The sequence below is a fragment of the Somniosus microcephalus genome, chromosome 9 (genome assembly GCF_052327205.1).
Source record: "Somniosus microcephalus isolate GS21.2 chromosome 9, FLI_Smic_1.0, whole genome shotgun sequence".
NCBI classification, from domain to species: Eukaryota; Metazoa; Chordata; class Chondrichthyes; order Squaliformes; family Somniosidae; genus Somniosus; species Somniosus microcephalus.
The window spans coordinates 153,620,287-153,640,266 of NC_140995.1; the positions used below are offsets into that span (position 1 = coordinate 153,620,287).

Genomic DNA, 19,980 nt, shown 5'->3' on the forward strand with positions numbered 1-19,980 from the left:
TTTTCTTTCACAAATTCTCTCAGTTGCACTTGTCCCTTACCATATTTAGGAAAATGCCTCTGCTATTCTTATTTTGGTGCTAGCCTTAAACAGAGGCTCTATCCTCCGAGTCAAAGGGTTGTGGGTTTACGTCCTACTCCAGGCCTTGAGCATAAAATTTAGCCTGACACTTCAGTGCAGTACTGAGGGAGTGCTGCATTGTCTGAGGTAGAATAGAATGGTTACAGCACAGGAGGCCATTTGGCCAGTCAAGCCCATGCCGACTCTCTGCAAGAGCACTTTAGCTAGTCCCAGTCCCCCACCCTTTCCCCGTAGCCCTGCAAAAATTTCTCTTTCAGGTACTTATCCAATTCCCTTTTGAAAGCCATGATTGAATCTGCCTCCACCCTTTCAGGCAGTGCATTCCAGATCATAACCACTCACTGAGTAAAATTTTTTTTCCTCATGTCGCCTCTGGTTCTTCTACCAATCACCTTAAATCTGTGTCCTCTGGTTCTCGACCCTTCTGCCAATGGTAACAGTTTCTCTCTATCTACTCTGCCTAGACCCCTCATGATTTTGAGCACCTCTATCAAATTTTCTTTCAACCTTCTCTGCTCTAAGGAGAACAACCCCAGCTTCTCCAGTCTATCCACATAACTGAAGTCCCTCATCCCTGGAACCATTCTTGTAAATCTTTTCTGCACCCTCTCCAAGGCCTTCACATCCTTCCTAAAAAGTGCGGTGCCCAGAATTGGACGCAATACTCCAGTTGAGATCGGACTAGTGTTTTATAAAGCTTCATCATAAGGTGCTGTCTTTCGAATGAGGCATTACATCAAGGCCCTGTCTGCCCTCAGGTGGATGTAAAACATTCCATGGTACTATTTGTAGAAGAGCAGGAGAGCTCTCCCAGTATTTTGGCCTATAAAATATTGTTGGTTGAGTGATAACTAAAGAAAACAATTTATCATTGCTGTTTGTGGGCGGCACGCAAATTGGTCAACACGTTTCCCTACATTACAACAATGACTGCACTTCAAAAGTACTGCATTGGTTGTGATGCACTTTAGGATGTCCTGAGATTGTGAAAGTTGTTATATAAATGCAAGCTTTTTTTTTCTTTCCAGAACGTTCTGGCCAGAATGTTTCATGTGGAACAATCAAAGTTGTCTCCTTGCTGCTTCCTGCTTCCTGAGGGAGCTATTTGCTGCGTGTTGCCAGTCAGGCAGAATTTGCCACACTACACTGAGCAGACAGTGCAATTGATTCACCATGTACTGACCAACGAGTGTGATTATATCTAGTGTGATATCACAACAGCCTAAGGCTCTTCCTACATTGAACCAGCAAATTGCTTATATTGTTATAGGGGTTCAGCATGTTATCTACCACAAAGTAGAACACTAGGGGGGAGAAATTTGGTTGTTAGCGCCACCGATTAACGCCTAAAGAGGCCGAGAAGTGGGGCGCTAGCCAATTTCCGGGCGGGCACAAGGCTTAGCGCCCGCTCATGGCGCAGGCTGATTATGACGTTATTTGAGTGTGCAACGCCTTTTGGGCGCCCCGGACCGGAAATTCAGTGGCGCCCCCCTCCGTAGCGCCTGGCGCTAATAGTGACAGCTTACCTGGACCTTACCAAGTCGCTCTCGGGCTGGAGGAGCGTTATTTAAAGGGGACTGGTGTGGTTTAAAAGCGGCAGCCATTTTTGGAGCACAATTTCCTCGGAGCTACAAAGAGTTGCTGAGCTGCACACTGAGAGCCATTTGATCACTGAGCCAGCACAGGCAGACGATCTTCAGTCTTCTGACCATCACCTTGCTGTTGGTGAGCCTTGATAATGGGGAACCTTCCTGTGGGCACTTATTATGGGGGCTGCATTGGAGGGGAACGTCCTGCTGCTGAATCATCTGGAAAGGGCACTGAGACGCTGGGAGAGGGGGGCGGGCATGGCCAGACGGAGGAGGGCCAACAGACGTCACCACAGCAGACCTTACGCTGGCAGAGTTTTCCGACAGCTGTTTTCCTACATGAACATGCTGGAGGAGCAGTGTGTCAGAAGGCTGCGATTTAGAAAGGAGGTGGTGACTGAGCTGTGCCAGCTGCTTCAGCCAGATCTGCAGCCTCAGATAAGGTGCAGGACATCTCTGCCGGTGGCTGAGAAGATGCCTGCTGGCCTGAACTTCTACGTGAGCAGCTCTTCTCAGGCTGCGCATCAGAGGCTGATCAGAAGTAGCTTCTCGGCCCCTCTCACGGAATGCTTGCTGCCATTCCAAGAACAGGAATGGAACCGGTCTGATACCCCCAAGCCTGTGAAGGGCAAGATGCATGTAAATAGCAGGCATGGCCATTGTAAATGAAGAAAGTGTTTCATTAAACAAAATGTGGTTCCTTCAAACATGAGAAAGCTATGGCAACAGAAAGCAAAACTAATACACTGACACATAACTGACTCTCACACCCGGGAGACTGTCCAAAACATAAATCACATTCCGACCATCTTCCTTGGCCTTGATTCCACTGCGCCAACCAAAGCATCCAATGCCCCATCAGTGAGTCGTTCCGCCCTCTGCCTCACCCTTTCCATGTCTTGCTAGGCTGGTGTGCCACAGGTAGGCTCCCACTGCTTTGAAGGCCTACAAGGCAGTGAGTGTGTCTGGTGATGCCAATTGACCTGCCCCTTTAAGAGCTGGCCGGCACCACTGTGTCTCAGGGAAAGTGATTATTGACAGCACCCTCGCTGCGCCCCGCCGCCGCGAAATTGGGTTGCGCCGCCGGGTTAGCGCCTTAAGAGTAGCGTGCAGCGCCTGATTTAGCGCCGCAATCATCTTTAGGGGCACTGCAACCCAATATCGCGCCAGGTGGCGCTAAATCGCAACCGGCGCTAGGCTTTGCGCTTCGCCAGAACTAGTGCCCCAAACGGGGCTATACTCAATTTCTCCCCCTAGGACTTTAATGTTATCATTGCAGCCTCTACTTAAAGCTGATCACCTGCATCATTAAAGACTTCAAAGAAGCAGGGTCAAAGCATAATCACATCAGAACTCATCATCCTCTTACATTCATTTACATAAGAAAGGAGTCAAAATCCAGCATATTGAAGTTTCTATATTTTACAAATATATTGAAAATAATGAAGAATACATTTTTGTTTTAGATTGTAGAGGTGAGGTCAAGGTATAAAAAGGATTACAATAACATAACTGTAGAAATGATGACAGCTCTTAAAAAAAATCTTACTCTTGGAAGTCTCCACTGCTGGTTAGAAATCATCAGAAACAAGTCAAATAACACTAATGATCTGTTTAAGTGCTAATAATGGCCTGACGCTCTCCAAATTGAGAATTCTGTGAAACAAGACCACTAGGAAAGTGACCGAATGCATGAATCTCTATCCCTCGTCTAGTTATATGACCTGTTTGTAGGTTGACATTCCTCCCTTTCTCCCCCCCCCCCAATTTTCCTTCGACTGCGGTGCCTTCAGGGCAGACACAGTGATGCAATTTACAGAGAGAAATTCCCCTGGCACCACCAGCAGGACTTGGTGACAGCACCATTTGTACTGCAAACTGTCATGCCGTGACACTCGTACATTCACATAGTTCTTAATCCTTTGCTTGTTGCTAGGAGTCTACAATTTCACCTTCTGCCATGCCCTTCTGTTGTAAAGCTTGTATAAATGTACCCCTGTATGTCCCTGATTATAAATACAGCTCACAACACTGCTCTGTTACTATAAAAATCCTGTCTTTGTTGTCCGAGTGCATGAACAGAATACAATCTTCCACCTTCTGAGAAATTTCTGTTTCCCAAAAATTGCAAAGGTGCTGTAAGTATTTATCTCCCAAGAATTTCATTCTACAAATATCAGCACTTCTAAATACATTGAATAAATGGATATGATTCCTACTAAATGATGTTAATTATTTTAAAATATATTACAAGTGTAAAGTAGACTGAGTCTTTATGCAGCATACAAAAGAAATGTAAGGGTATGAATAAAACCTGATTAAGAAATATTACTGCATTCCAACTCTGGACATTATTCTTTATGGCTCTGCTGTGTGGACCTGTGAAAGAACTACTTGCAATCCAAAAATGGCAAGTGATGGCACAAGTCCCATATTACAAGATGAGATGATTAGTAACATCCCTAGAGTGGAGAGAATCTGAAATCTAGGCCACCACACACCATCACTTTCTCCTTTCTAAGGCAACTATCCTGTCCTATTTTCTTTTTAAATACCTCACTTCCAACCCCACACAGTCTCTCTTCACTGCCTCATGAACTCTCTACTTAAAATCATCCTCATTTACCCACACAAAATGACATTATTCACCTTTCAAAACAAAGCTTCTTGATGTCCAAACTGCCTCCAGGATCCAGAGACCTTTCACAAAATCCACACCAAACTATCGCAAGGTGCAACCAGTATCATTCAATCAACCCAGCCACTAAATACCTTACAAATTAACTATTACAAATGTGGAGTCTTATTCCTTCAGATTTTAATTGTTGGAGATTTTATTTTAATTTCCTTTTTAATTACTTTTCTTTGTCTCATTTCTTTCTCTCCCTCTCTTAATCCAATTTTTCTTTCCCTCCCTGATTTGACACTGAATTCACCCGTCCTTCTCAGTCTTTGTGCTGTTAATTCACAATGCTTCAATCTGATTGGTTAAGGAGATACACAGTTGCTTGTCCTGTTCATTCAGATCCCAGATGCCCTATAGAGGGCGCTGCACCATTTCCCCCTCCCGCTTCCAGTGCAAAATATCGCTGACATTAAACGGGCAAAGGCAAGCCATTCGTCGTCCTGCCACAGGAAATTTTGGGCCATCAAGTTTGCAGTATATCAAAGTGTTTTTGTTTAATAAAAATGCATCATACCTACCAAGTCATAACAATGAAGATTCAGAGATTTCAGCGAGGACTATAATACGCAGAACACTTAATTGTCAAATTTATCCTATTAGTGGTACAATTAATATACAAGATATATACATAAATGAAAAAAGATTTGAGTTGAGGAGTGCAAAATTCAATCCAGAAATCATAATTTAATTATATAAAACATTTACTTATTTAGGAGTACTTTACATTTCACTGTTTAAAATCCAATAAAGCTTTCTGAAAGTTAATTTATTTAAATCCATTTAAAAAAAAGATTTTGTCCCGAAGCGATTATTATTACCATAGAAGCATTCTGTAGGGATCTTCAAAACAAACAGATGTGGTCCTATTAGTTTCCGAATTGTAATCCCATAATTATCTCAGTGGCGGTTTCACCTCAATTTGGTCCGATTCCAGAACAGCTTTACTCTGTAATACTTCAGCATTTGGTACTTTTTTTCAAATTTAAAAGTTTGGCATTTGATCAGTCAGCTATAGAGAAAATAATCCGATAGACTGGGATCTTGCTAACATGTTAGAGCAGGATACACTATGCCTTTCTTCTTTGTGGCTCCACCTCCCTCGTGGCTCTGCCCCTGTGCACTTCGGTTCTAAACCCACCATCATCCTTTCATTCTTTATTAAAAAAAAGGCAGGTTTTAAAGGGAAGTTTCTTGCTTTGCTTTTGTTTCTCATTAGCTCAGAACTCAACAAGTATTTGCATGTTGGCTTTTTATTTCATTTAGAGCGTAACAAGGGTAATCAATTAAAAGTTGTTCACTCTTTACCGTATACACACTACAGATATTTGCAAAGAAAAAGATCACACACTGAAGGTCAAGTTTGTAAATGAATTCCCTCATCCCTTTAAGTTTTGAGCAAAAGAAAACAGAGCTACTAAAAAGTTCAATACAATTAACAGAAAATTCTTCATAGCATCTTACCTGGAAAAGCCATGGCCATGTAGCATAAACATCCTGGTAAAGTTAAAGGACTGCAGTCAGACAATTGATCTGAAAAGTATCTTTCTGTCATTAGTGCTCTGGACTGTATTTATTTGTCAACAAGGACTTCATCTCTAAAGTACTCTGGCATCTGAAATGCTAGGACCCCGATATACTGGCAGAATTCTGCCTGTCAATATCCAAAGATGCTACACCTCTCGGTGTATCTGGCCTGGTGGGACTCATGTCCCTATCTCAGCCAGCAATATACAAAGTAGCTGACTCAGGTGTTTGGTTATCTTGTAGGGCAATGGGGAATGGATACCACACTGAGGCTCATTATTGTGATGTGATGTGATGGCTAGATATGAGGAGCAAAGATTTTTTTTTAAGACCACAGAGAGTTTGGTGAGAGCAGGTTGCTTTCAGATGTGCTCAGACTTCATGAAAAATATTGGTCTATGCATCTGTGAAGGTGTCCTGAATGAGTTTGGTTCTCCGCTCTGTAGCAGCACTGGCACCTGCTTCATGTATGTCAAGGGCCAGGTCTTTGGCATCAGCAATGCTATCAGTGGGCTCTGTGGCATCCTCCAGGACATCCACCATGACTCTCTTCCCGATAGCAAAATTATGAAGCACATAACATGCTACCGTAATTCAAGAGACTGTGTCTGGCACATATTGCAAGGCATCCCCAGACCTCTTCAAGCAGTTGAACCTTCCTTGAAGCATCCCAATGATGTGCTCAGTTCTAATTTTTGTTGTAACTGTGAGCTTCATTGCAGCGATTCCTCTGCAGCTCCAGCTGTCCTGTGAAGTGGTGTGGTGGGTTTTGGGAACAGTGGTATGCCTCGTCACCCAGCAGCCCGGTTTGTGAAATACAGCTGGGACACTGGACTGGTGGCAGTATAAAGGCATCATGACAGCGTCTAACATATCAAGAATTCACCTGCAGAATGCTGTGCACGTCACTGTAAATTACCTGTACATCGAGGGAATGGATGCTTTTGTGGTTGATATAAATCTGGGGGCTAACATTTGAAGCCTGCAAATGAAATCAGTAGCTCCAGAACCTGGCCATTCTGTAAAAATGATTGGCCACTGAGTGACTTGAAAAAGCAGGCATTGGTGACTTATACAGGAATGTAGAGCAAACTGGCTGATCCGGCAAAAGTTCCCTGTGGCTCCCCGGAATGAACCTGCTGCATAAAGGTTGAGAGCCGTGGTCACTTTCTCTGCCACAGTCACAGCTGTCGGTGTTATGAGCTTGGTTGCTGATCTGGCTGCAGCAACAAACATAGCTCCTACAAAACATCATGCACTTCATCACACAAAGGGTAGTGGAAATCTGGAACTCTGGCCCTCAAAAAGCAGCGGCTACAGGGTCCACTGAAAAATTCAAAAATCAAATAGATATTTCTTAGGTAAGAGTATCAACGGATATGAAACAACGGCGGGTAAGTGGAGTGGAGGTACAGATCAGCCATGGTCTCATTGAATGGAGGAACAGGCTCGAGGGGCTGAATGGCCTACTCCTGTTCCTATGTTCCAATCTCAAGAAAAGTAATCTCAGGTTCCCTTTAAATAAGTACATCCACTCTAATGAGCAGATCCCTGTAACTGCGCCTATTATATAGTGGTGTACAATCAGGGCGGTGCATGGGAAGGCGGAAGTCACAAATTTAGGATGGATTACATCATCCCGTCCCAACTTCATAATTTACACAGGTTTGCATCTCAGAAGGCACACGCTGCTTAAGCTCACCCCGAAAACTGCCGGAATTTGTGATGGGACATTTCTGGTGCAGGACCCCAGTGGATTTCCTGTCCCCACAAAGGCGCAAATCCTGACTTATGCCCTTCTCCAACTAGAGAATTCTGGGTTCCTGTCCCCATCCTACATCTAGACTTCACCCACTTTTTGTGTTCACTTGTTGCTGACATGTTGCTCTAACATGCTGGTGAGGCAGGGCAAGTTATTGATCTGACGATTACAGAAGTATTGAGGTTGTCAAAAACCCAGAAAGATTAAGGTCAGTATTACCCACATAGGTCACTTGTATAAATTTAGGGTCATAATCTTATATCATCTCTAACAAACTGCAATCAACATTTGAAGAACAAATTGAGCCATTTTTCTTCCTGCAGTCAATAAGTAAACATTTGACCCAGAATACTGCGGAGGTTCTTTGCTCATGCAATGTACCTGCTATGCTTACTTCACAAGTACTGAACTTGTGCTTTACTTTACACTAAGGTAAAAATGTTTTCCATTTTATACAGGGTACAGCTTCAATTCTATTACCTGCTGACATCGAGTACTGCTTTCTCATCTTAGTGGGCAATAACAGAAATGACTTAACTTTGACAGCTTTTCATTTACACACATGCCGCATTTTTAAAACAATGTTTGTTGTGGACCAATTGTTGTTACCCGAGCGGACTATTGTGAACATGAACAGGCCAATGTATTTACCGACTAGTGTATTTTTTTATGTCATGAATTTCATACATTGCTCTTGATTTCACTGCTGCACATTCCAATTTTAAAGTGGGGGGGAACTTTAATATAAATAAAAAACATGTTGCAAGCTGCAAGAAATGTTTTTCTGTCTCACTAACATTACAGCACTAAATTGTTGAGCAATTCTTTCTCTTCCAACCCTGGAAACATGACACTTCCCTCTGCCCCAAGGATCCAGATTTTGAGTTGTCAATATATAAGGTTTTACTTTCATGAGGGCATAAGTATGATTCTCTGGCACATCTTCTTAAAATGGTTGCAACATAAACTAATTGCATTTAATCCCAGGAATTAATCTTGAGGCTACAGCATAATCAACTGATTCTTTGCACCATAAACTGGAACAATTCTCAGTAGATTGAAAAACACTCAGGTGAGATGTCAAAGTGTTAAAAATCTGAAACAGGAACCCAATCGGCCTCACTTCCAGTTTTAAGAGGTGGGACGAGGTGCGGAAGCCCAATCTGCTCTCAGGCGGACAGTTGGACATGGAAACCTTTTAAGGAGGCTGCGTGCCTCCATTTTAAAAGGAATTCTATTTTTAACCCACGTTGGCCGGGTTTCTTGGGCCTCGGGAAACCCGGCAGGTGAAAGGAGGCGAGACATAGAAACATAGAAGATAGGAGCAGGAGTAGGCCATTCGGCCCTGCTCCGCCATTCAATGTGATCATGGCTGATCATCCAAATTCAGTACCCTGTCCCTGCCTTTTCCCCATATCCCTTGATCCCTTTAGCCTCAAGAAATATATCCAACTCTTTCTTGAATATATTTAATGAACTGGCCTCCACCGCCCTCTGTGGCAGAGAATTCCACAGGTCCACCACTCTCTGGGTGAAGAAATTCCTCCTCATTTCAGTCCTAAATGGCTTACCCCTTATCCTTAGACTATGACCCCTGGTTCTGGACTCCCCGGCCATCAGAAACATCCTTCCTGCATCTAGTCTGTCCAGACCTGACAGAATTTTATAGGTTTCGATCAGATCCCCTCTCAATCTTCTAAACTCCAGTGAGTATAAGCCCAATCGACACAATCTCTCCTCATACGTCATTCCTGCCATCCCAGGTATCAGCCTGGTGAATCTTCGCTGCACTCCCTCCATGGCAAGAACGTCCTTCCTCAGGTAAGGTGACCAAAACTGCACACAATACTCAAGGTGCTGTCTCACCGAGGCCCTGTACAACTGTAGCAAGACATCCTTGTTCCTGTACTCGAACCTTCTTGCTACGAAGGCCAACATACCATTTGCCTTCTTAACCGCCTGCTGCACCTGCATGCTTACCTTCAGCGACTGGTAAACAAGGACACCCAGGTCTCTTTGCACTTCCCCTTCTCCCAAACTATTGCCATTCAAATAATAATCTGCCTTCCTGTTTTTGCCACCAAAGTGGATAACCTCACATTTATCCACATTATCGTGCATTTGCCATGTTTCTGCCCAATCATCCAACCTGTCCAAATCGTACTGGAGTTTCCCGACATCCTCCTCGCAGCTTACCCTCCCGCCCAGCTTTGTGTCATCTGCAAATTTGGAGATATTACATCCAATTCATTAATATATATTGTGAACAGCTGGGGTCCTAGGACCGATCCTTGCGGTACCCCACTAGTCACTGCCTGCCACTCGGAAAACGACCCGTTTATTCCAACTCTTTGTTTTCTGTCCGCCAACCAGTTCTCTATCCAAGTCAATACCTTGCCCCCAATCCCATGTGCCTTAATTTTGCACGCTAATCTCTTGTGTGGGACCTTATCGAAAGCCTTCTGAAAGTCCAAATACACCACATTCACTGGTTCTGCCTTATCTATTTTACCAGTTACATCCTCAAAAAATTCCAGTAGATTAGTCAAGCATGATTTACCTTTTGTAAATCCATGTTGACTTTGTCCGATCCTGTCACTGCTTTCCAAGTGCTCTGCTATTACATCTTTGACGGTCTGGAGCCATCAGGTAAGTGCCTTCTGCATTGCTTGTGGGTCAGGAGGAGCATGAGTGTTTCCTCCAGACCTTGCATGAAAACATAAACACCCACGACCTCCACCCGGTAGCCTCCTCCACCCCACCCCCACCACCATCACCATCACCGACCGACTCTCCCAAACACCCCCATCTCTCACCGATCTCTCTCCAACTCTTCTCTTCTCCTCTCCCCACCCCCCCAACCGTGATCACCTACTGAGCTAGACAATGGAGGGGAGACGTTGGAGGAGGATGGTGTGGTTGGCCATGTCAAAGGCTGCAGATAAGTCAAGAAGGACAAGGTGGGAAAGTGCATCATGGTCACAGTCACAGAGGATGTCATTTATGACTCTGATTAGGACCATTTCAGTGCAGTGGCAGGTGCGGAAACTGATCGGAGACTAAAACACGGAGTTGCGGTAAAGATGGGCGCGGATCCTCTCAATCTTAGTGGGAAAGTTGTTCATGAGTTGCTCCCACTTATTGTTGGAGAGGAGGGTTGAGGGGGTGGGGAAGGGGAGTGTAAGGAGATGGTTGGTAGTGGAGAAAAGAAGCCAGGGGTTACCTTTGCTTTCCAAGATGATCCTGGAGTATGAGCAGTTTGGCCATGGGAGAGCAAAGCCTGATAGGGCTTTATGTGGTCCAGTCAGAGCTGGTGATGAATGGTTACACCAGTTGTGCACCAGATACACAAGTCTGCACCCTTGGACCTAAGAGAGCAAAGGTGAGGGCCATACCAGGGGGCATGACCAGGGTGGGAGAGAGAGTAAACATTTTACTGAGGACAAGAGCATCAAAAGGTGGAGGAGAGGGAGTGATCGAGCAGATCGACAGCTGAAGTGATGAATGGAGAGCTAAAAGCTAGACAGTTCATGACTTTGAAAGTGAATTTGTAAGTGACTTACCATTTGTTATAACATCCAACTCAGTAAGATGATGTACCATAAAAAGAAGTTCATAGGTCAAATTTTATGTATAAAGTTGCATGTGCCATTAGTGGATCATAAAAAGAGCTGTGTGCAGGTGTTGCTTAGACACTGGGTTTTACAGTGCAGTAGCTCTTTTCAGATATCAGGAGTGAAGCACAGTTAGGCTATAAATCTTGGTGCATTTCTCAGAAAAGTTAACCAAAAACAGAAAGTGCTGGAAAAACACAAAAGATCTAAAGATATCTGTAAGAGAGGTTGAATTCAGTTGGGAGACCCTGGGGGTTATTTTGGTGAAAGGGTGTAAACTGCCACAAAATGGGTGCTGTGCTAATAAGACACACCTGTTTGAAAGTCTAGTTTTAGCCTGCAATTTTGGTCCTAATTGCTGATTACCATAATTTGAACTTGCCTGGAGGCGCTAAATCAAACACCTGCAGGTTTAGAACTCAAGTTCTAGAGTTGATTAGACAATTTTCAGGGAGCAGTATATGTGGGAACCTCAAACCCACTTCCACTGAAGGTGTGCAGTCTGCTGGCTGACACACAGCAGCAGGCTTCAGGATGGCTCAGGGACCAAGTGAAAGGCTGCACAGGAAGAGGGATGTCCTGTAACTGCGGGGCGGGGGAGTCCAACTCGCCCTCCTGTTCCTCCCTCCTCCTGCAGCAGCTGGTGTTGCTCTGCCTGGCCTCATGTCCTCCTCCCATTCCTCCTTCAGACCAAGGGGGACCCTAGCAAGATGCTGGTGACCAAGCACTCTCTTGCTCCTGGTGACTCCTACAAGGTGTCCAAAAAAGATAAGAGTAGCACAGCACACTCTCTTTTTAGGTGAAGTCCTCAGAGAATTTCCAGAATAAGGCGAAGTCTTGACAAAAAGTCTCCCGATGTGATTCAAAAGTCCTTTTCAAACCTCCAGCAGCAAGTGAACAGTAAAAGGTGATATATGTAATGTATATACCTTTAAGGGGGGGAACTACTTTTTACAGCTCATGTATGCTGTAGTACCGGCAGTGACCACACCTGTATATAGCACTGAGTAGTAATCTGTACAGTCAGTTCCACTGTGAGCCACGTTGAGTAAACACCTGTTGTACCGTTTCTCCTGCAGTCTGTATCTTATCATACCCAGACACAACATTGGCGACAAGGCAAGTTCGAACCTACCTGCAACTCTGCATCACCTCCCGGGGATTCGTTCCTGGAGCTCAGTGGATTGGCGGTCAAGGCCAGAGACTCGGGCATCGACCACGGGCAACCGCCCAGTCATCCAGCAGAGACTCGAGAATTGCGGGGCAGGCTGTCGAGAGCCAGGCTTGGCTTTCCAGTCGAGGTGGTCCAGCGAAACGGGCTGGTAACAGGTAGTGCGCAGACCCTACCCGGACAGCGGCAGGCGAGAGCCCGACCGAGCGGCACAGCAAAGGGCCAAGCAGCGTCGACGGGGGAGAGAGAGGGCAGAGCGCACAGGGCGCAGCCGGTGTTCAGGGGCCGAGCAGCGTCGAAGAAAGGGAGAGACGCGCAGAAACCCGCGAGGCGCCGCCATTGCCACGAGGACCGCCGAGAGCGGCGTTGGCAGCAGCGCAGGAGAAGCGCGCGAAACCTACAGGGCGCCGCCATTGCCACGAGAACCGCCGGGAGCGGCGTTGGCAGCAGCGGGGGAGGAAGGAAAGCGCGGGAGACGCCATTTTAGGCCATTGGGAGACGCCATTTTAAACCACACCCAAAATGCCGAAGAGTGGCAGTATCACCGCATTTGACAATGAAGTCGAAGATTAGACTACATATGTCGAACGAATAGAGGTGTACTGCAAGGCAAATGAGGTGTCAGATGACAAGAAAGCGTCGGTATTGTTAAATTTAATGGGTGCAAAGACGTATGGTTTATTACGAAATCTAGTAACCCCAACGAAGCCAATGGAAAAGAGTTTTGAAGACATAGTAACAATACTAAAGGAACATTTAAACCCCACACCGCTGCTGATGGCAGAAAGATTCCAGTTTCACAAACGGAACCAGCATAAGGATGAAAGCAATGCTGATTATTTAACAGAACTGCGCAAACTATCGAAACACTGCCAGTTTGGAGCGGGACTGGCAGATACCTTAAGGGACAAGTTTGTGTGTGGGCTTCAAAGTGAAGGAACCCAGAAACGGCTTTTATCTGAAAAGGACCTTACGCTGGAAAAGGCTTTCAGCATTGCGGTATCATATGAAGCAGCAGCACGGGGCGCTGCAGAGATACAACAGAGACCGCAAGAATATGGCACAAAGGAAATGTCATATGGAACAGAGAAGTGCTATCGCTGCGGCAGAACAACACACGACCAGAATGCTTGCTGGTTCAAAGACAAAGTGTGCAGACAGTGTGGAAAAGTAGGACACATAGCACGAGTCTGCAGGTCGGGAAAGAAAACCAGCAATAAGAAATCTACCAAAGGAAAGTACAAGAAGGTACATAAGATGACGGAGAATAGTTCAGACGAACAAAAGAGTGATAACGACTCCGAAAGCAGGGAACTGAGTTGTCTGAAACTACATAATGTGATCACAACGGAGGATCACCGAACCATTTGGGTCACTCTCAAGATAGCAGGAGTCCAGGTAAAGATGGAATTGGACACAGGATCAGCTCTAACAGTCATAAACCGACGGGGCTACGAGCGGCTATTCTCACACATACCCTTGAGAGACACAAAAATTATTTTGAAGATGTACACGGGGCAAAAAGTCTACCCCAAAGGAAAAATAAGGGTGACCGTTATATATAACGGTAAGGAAACACCAAAACTAGACCTGCATGTATTGCAAGATGGAGGACCACCATTACTGGGATGTGAATGGATCCGGAAAATACAACTGGATTGGCATTCCATACAGGCACTGACTGTGGCTGACAAAAAGGATGACGACGTCACACCTGGGCGACTGTCAAAGATCCTAACTGACGCGAAAGAAGTGTTCCAGCAAGGATTCGGAACACGAAAAGGCATGACAGTGACGATTAAAATTGAAGAAAACGCAAGCCCGTCGAAGCAGAGCTGGAGAGTCTGGAACGTTCAGGTGTACTGTCCAAGGTAGACTGGAGCGAGTGGGCTACACCCATCGTCCCTGTGATGAAAAAGTCGTTGAGCAGCACGCCTGGGGAACCAAGGAAGGTTCGCATCTGTGGGGACTTTAAGGTAACAGTGAACCCGGTCCTTCACACCGTAAAATATCCACTTCCGCGGATTGAAGATATTTTCGCCTCGCTATCTGGAGGGAAACGCTTCACTAAGATTGATCTGGCCCAGGCGTATCTGCAAATGGAGGTAGAAGAAGCATCAAAAAAATACCTCACAATCAACACCCATAAAGGTCTCTACCAATACAACCGGCTGGTATTCGGGGTAGCATCAGCTCCGGCTATTTGGCAGAGGGCAATGGAACAAGTCCTGCAAGGGATCCCAAGGACCCAGTGTTATTTGGACGCCATCCTGGTCACGGGCGAAAATGACAGTGATCACCTTGCCAACCTGGAGCAGGTGCTCACTAGATTGCAGGAATATGGGCTCCGAGCTAACCGCCCCAAATGCGAGTTTTTTAGAAAACAGATCTCGTATTGTGGCCACGTTATCGATAAAGAGGGGTTACATAAGTCCCCAGAGAAGGTTGAGGCAGTAGTCAAGGCTCCAGCACCGGAAAATGTGTCACAACTGAGGTCGGTCCTCGGGCTGGTAAACTACTACCATAAGTTCTTGCCAAATTTGTCTACAATACTACACCCACTGAACACCCTACTGCAAACTGGGGTGCCATGGAAGTGGAGTGACAAATGTAGACGAGCTTTCCAGAAGAGCAAAACACTAACCACATCGAAAGAGGTATTGGCCCATTACAACCCAGCATTACCAATTCGGTTGGCATGTGATGCATCACCCTACGGCATTGGAGCGGTGCTGTCGCACAAATTCTCGGACGGCTCAGAGAGGCCAATAGCCTTTGCGTCACGATCACTAACCTCAGCCGAGCGTAACTACGCCCAGATTGACAGGGAGGCCCTCAGCCTAGTGTGGGGAGTGAAAAAGTTCAATCACTATCTGCACGGGCAGAAATTCACCTTGCTGACTGATCACCAGCCTCTTGTCTCCATTTTTAATCCGAAGAAGGGCGTTCCGGTGATGACTGCGCAACGACTACAAAGATGGTCACTTTTTCTAGGGGCGCACCACTATGAGATTGAATAAAAGTGCACGAAACAGCATGGAAATGCTGATGGGCTATCACGCCTGCCACTGCCTACTGCGGAGGAAGCACCAGCAGTGGATCCTGTCGAAATATTCCATTCGACTATAGTTGAATACCTACCGGTAACTAACGCTTGTATCGAAAAGGGAACCCGAAATGACCCGACACTGTCTCGGGTATATGATTTGACGGTGAAGGGATGTCCAGCACATGGCGACTCACTGTTGCCAGCATTCTCGACAAGGAGAGAACAGCTGTCAGTGTGCCGGGGGACCTTGATGTGTGGATCCCGAGTGGTAATTCCACCCAAGTTAAGGGATAGAGTGCTCAATGAGCTTCATGAGGGTCATCTGGGAGGGGTAAAAATGAAAAGCCTAGCCAGGGCTTATGTGTGGTGGCCAGGAATCGATAAACAAATCGAGGACCTGACCAAGAGCTGCTCAGGATGCCAGAAAGTCCAAAATGCACCACCACAGGCCCCTCTACACCCATGGGAGTGGCCCTCATCTCCATGGCAACGGGTGCATATTGATTTTGCTGGTCCATTCGTGGACTCAATGTTTTTAATAGCCGTGGATGCGCACTCGAAATGGCCTGAGGTCATCAAAATGTCCTCCACCACCACGGAGAAAACTATTGCAGTCCTACGGACCATTTTTGCCAGGAATGGCTTGCCAGAACAGATTTGCTCCGACAACGGACCACAGTTTGTGTCCGAAGAGTTCCGGAGGTTCATGAAAAAGAATGGGGTAAGGCATTACACATCCGCCCCCTATCATCCAGCCACAAATGGATTGGCTGAGAGGTTCGTACAAACCTTTAAGAAGGCAATAAAGGCTATGTACAATGACAACATTCCGCTGCAGCACAAGGTGGAAAATTTCCTGTTCGCCTACCGGAATGCGACACATGCAGTCACCAACCGGGCCCCAGCCATGATGTTCTTTAACCGAAGGTTAAGATCTCGCCTGGATTTGCTCAGACCAAACGTACGAAGAGATGTGGAGAGTAAGCAATTCCAGCACATCCATGAGGAGCCAACAAGGAGCTTCAATGTAGGGCAACCAGTCTTGGCCCGCGACTACCGAACAGAAAAATGGCAGCCAGGAACGATATGCACACGGCAGGGCCCACTAATGTACACAGTGGACGTTGGGGAGAGCATCGTGAGACGCCATGCTGACCAGATCCTAGAGTCACAGGAACAAGTCAACCCCATGCCTCGCCCATACGTACCTGGTGATGAACCCGACGTACAGGTCGCATCTACCCCAGAAACAGTAGCATCGGAAGCTGATGAACCAACCGACGACAGGGGGCCAGAATCGCCTCCGCACCAAGAGCAAGCCACTCGAGAAAGGCGCTATCAAGAAAGGATCAGGAGGCCTCCCCAAAGGCTGAATATATAAAGAGACTATTTTCAGCTAATGTTGCATGTTAAAAGTGTTCATTGTAATTAGTTTGATATTTAATTGTTAAATGAGTGTTATGGTACTGTTAATCTAAAAAGGGGAGGAATTGTAATGTATATACCTTTAAGGGGGGGAACTACTTTTTACAGCTCATGTATACTGTAGTACTGGCAGTGACCACACCTGTATATAGCACTGAGTAGTAATCTGTACAGTCAGTTCCACTGTGAGCCACGTTGAGTAAACACCTGTTGTACCGTTTCTCCTGCAGTCTGTATCTTATTGTACCCAGACACAACAATATACCTTCAAGTAGCACTCGAAATTCTCAGCAACGACTAGTTTACTCCCAATCAGCTGGTCGCGGTTAGGAGAGGTCGTCAAATGAAGTGCTATCCACCAAAATGCTGTACAGCCTCTTTAATGAGCGCTTGCAGGCATTTCATGTGGCAGTCAGCCCCTTAACAATCCTCCGGGCGGCCGTTCCTAGCGCACACTTCAACTCCTTTACAAGATGCTGGCCTAGAAATTCAGTTCGGACGCTATTGCGGCGCTAAAGTCGGGCGCTCGGCAAATTTAGCGGCCGCCGGAAAGTGCAGGCGAGCTCGCCGAAATTCAGTAGATTTGGCCAACTTTTTGGCCGAGCGCTGCAAAAGGCGTTGGAACCCTGTGTTCAGGCGCGAATCCGGCGATGCGGCCTGATAACGCCGATTCCGGGCGCAGCGCAGGTGCGATCATGTGGTGAGTGTCAGCAGACACCCTGACGCCGGCCAGCTCTTAAAGGGGGAAGGGTCAACTTTGACTGCAGCCACGCCCTGCATGCTGTAGCCCTGCAACTAGGCCTCAGGACTGGTTGTGTACCAAATCAACGCCTGGAGGTAATGGAGAGGGCCCGTGAAAGAGCCCAGCGGTTCTCTGAGCATACGCTGGGTGTGCTCCTTCATGGGGTACGCAAGAGAAGACGGGTCGTGTGCCCGGCTAGTGGCAGGAAGGCTCCCAGGAGCCAGTTCAGGGAGGCGTGGACCAAAATTGCCCGGAGGGTCTCCTCCAACTCCGATGTTCCCAGGAGTGCGGACCAGTGCCGCAAGAAATACAATGACCTATGTCGGCTGGTCAAGGTGAGTACCCTTTCCAGTGTCCCCCTCATCCTTGTATGTGCACCTCCCATTAGGGCCAAAGGGACATCAAAGGTCGAATGCCCAGCCCTCCTGCCGCTGCAAGGGCACTTGCATGGTAATCAATAGCTCTTTCTGCACTTATCACACTGTCCAAGCTATTCCACCATGGGAGGCCTCACACACAGCAACAGGGCACCACACTGTGCAAGCTATTCCACCATGGGAGGCCTCACACACAGCAACAGGGCACCACACTGTGCAAGCTATTCCACCATGGGAGGCCTCACACACAGCAACAGGGCACCACACTGTGCAAGCTATTCCACCATGGGAGGCCTCACACACAGCAACAGGGCACCACACTGTCCAAGCTATTCCACCATGGGAGGCCTCACACACAGCAACAGGGCACCACACTGTCCAAGCTATTCCACCATGGGAGGCCTCACACACAGCAACAGGGCACCACACTGTGCAAGCTATTCCACCATGGGAGGCCTTACACACAGCAACAGGGCACCACACTGTGCAAGCTATTCCACCATGGGAGGCCTCACACACAGCAACAGGGCACCACACTGTGCAAGCTATTCCACCATGGGAGGCCTCACACACAGCAACAGGGCACCTCACTGTCCAAGCTATTCCATCATGGGAGGCCTCACACACAGCAACAGGGCACCACACTGTCCAAGCTATTCCACCATGGGAGGCCTCACACACAGCAACGGGGCACCACACTGTGCTTAGACGCCCTCCTTTCTCTTGCAGGCCAAGCTGGCGAGGAACGCCAGGAGCCTGCGTGTCACTGGTGGAGGCCCTCGCGATTACCAGGAGCTAACGGTTCTGGAAGAGAGGGTGGCCCGACTCCTGCGTCACCCGGTGATTAGGCCTGTGGCGCTCGGCGACGCCGACCCTATACTGGAACCCACTGGTAAGGACAGGACCGGGTGCACCTCTCTCCTTGCCCTCGCGCATCAGATCGACATCCTTCCCCACTGGCCGAAAAATGCGCATAATGCACCAGTGCGGCCTCCCTCGCTGTCGGCCTGTCCTCACTCTAAAGCTACACTTGTGCCTTCCTGCTTTCAGCTGGTGAGGAGGAGGTGCTCCCTGAAGCCCAGACAGCCTGGCCCTCGGAGGAGGAGGACATCGAGGAGCAGCAGGAAGGCGCCACCTCGGGGGAACCCTCCTCCGCTCCAGGAGATGGCAATGAAGGGGAGACGTCTGGCGTGCCGGAGAGCCAGGGGGAGGCGGGGGAGGGGAGCCCCGAACCTGGTCCCAGTGGCATGGACGCACGCGGCAAGGCTCCGGCGGCACGCCAGCCTTCTGCCCAGAGGGGGGAGGCGGTGGAGGGGAGGGCAGAACCTGGTCCCAGTGGCGTGGCCGCACGCAGCAAGGCTCCGGCGGCACGCCAGCCTTCTGGCCAGAGGGTGGAGGCGCCCTCCAGTCCGGACTCGGACGTCGCCCAGGAGGTGCGCCTCCTGGACGAGATGTCGGCGGCGTCGGAACGTCGAATTCATGGAGGTGGTGGCACAGATGCCTCACGCCATCGAAAGCCTCGCACAAAGTGTGGTGGCTTTCGGCCAATCCCAGGCCAGGGGCCTGGAGCAAATCGCAGCAGCGCACGCCAGGGGGGTGGAGCTCCTTGTGGCAGCGCATGAGAGGGGGGTGCAACAACTCGAGGCAGCGCAGCACGCCAGTCGCCAGCTGAGAGGTGCTGGGCAGACAATGGCACTGCAGATGCGGGCATATGCCGGCGCAGTTGGGGCACTGACTTCTGCCACCCTCGCACTGGCGTGGAGGCATCGCCAGGCCAGCCGCCGCCCTGCTGCCGCACACCGGTCTGGCGACCAACAGTTTGGCGCGCTTGCTCCCTGGCCAGGCCGCCCGAGTGCACGTGTGTCTGGCGAGCAGCGCGCGCCTGGCATCACCCACCTTGTCCCCATTGGTGCAGGCGAGCCTGCCACTCCCCCAGCCAGGGTGCAAGGAGCTGCTGCAG

The 19,980-nt window shown here is 48.0% G+C and overlaps 1 protein-coding gene across 2 annotated transcripts in view; it reads right to left on the bottom strand.

Moving 5' to 3' along the window:
• Positions 1-19,980, bottom strand: part of LOC147112788 (transcription regulator protein BACH2-like) — a 372,148-nt gene that overhangs the window by 117,900 nt on the left and 234,268 nt on the right. The window contains exon 1 of one of the 2 annotated variants that reach the window (XM_085997407.1): positions 4,320-4,931. The exons of the other annotated variant lie outside the window; for it this stretch is intronic. The gene's annotated coding sequence lies outside the window, so the exon portion shown is untranslated. Of the gene's footprint in view, positions 1-4,319; positions 4,932-19,980 lie in introns of those variants that run through there. 2 annotated transcript variants of the gene reach the window in all.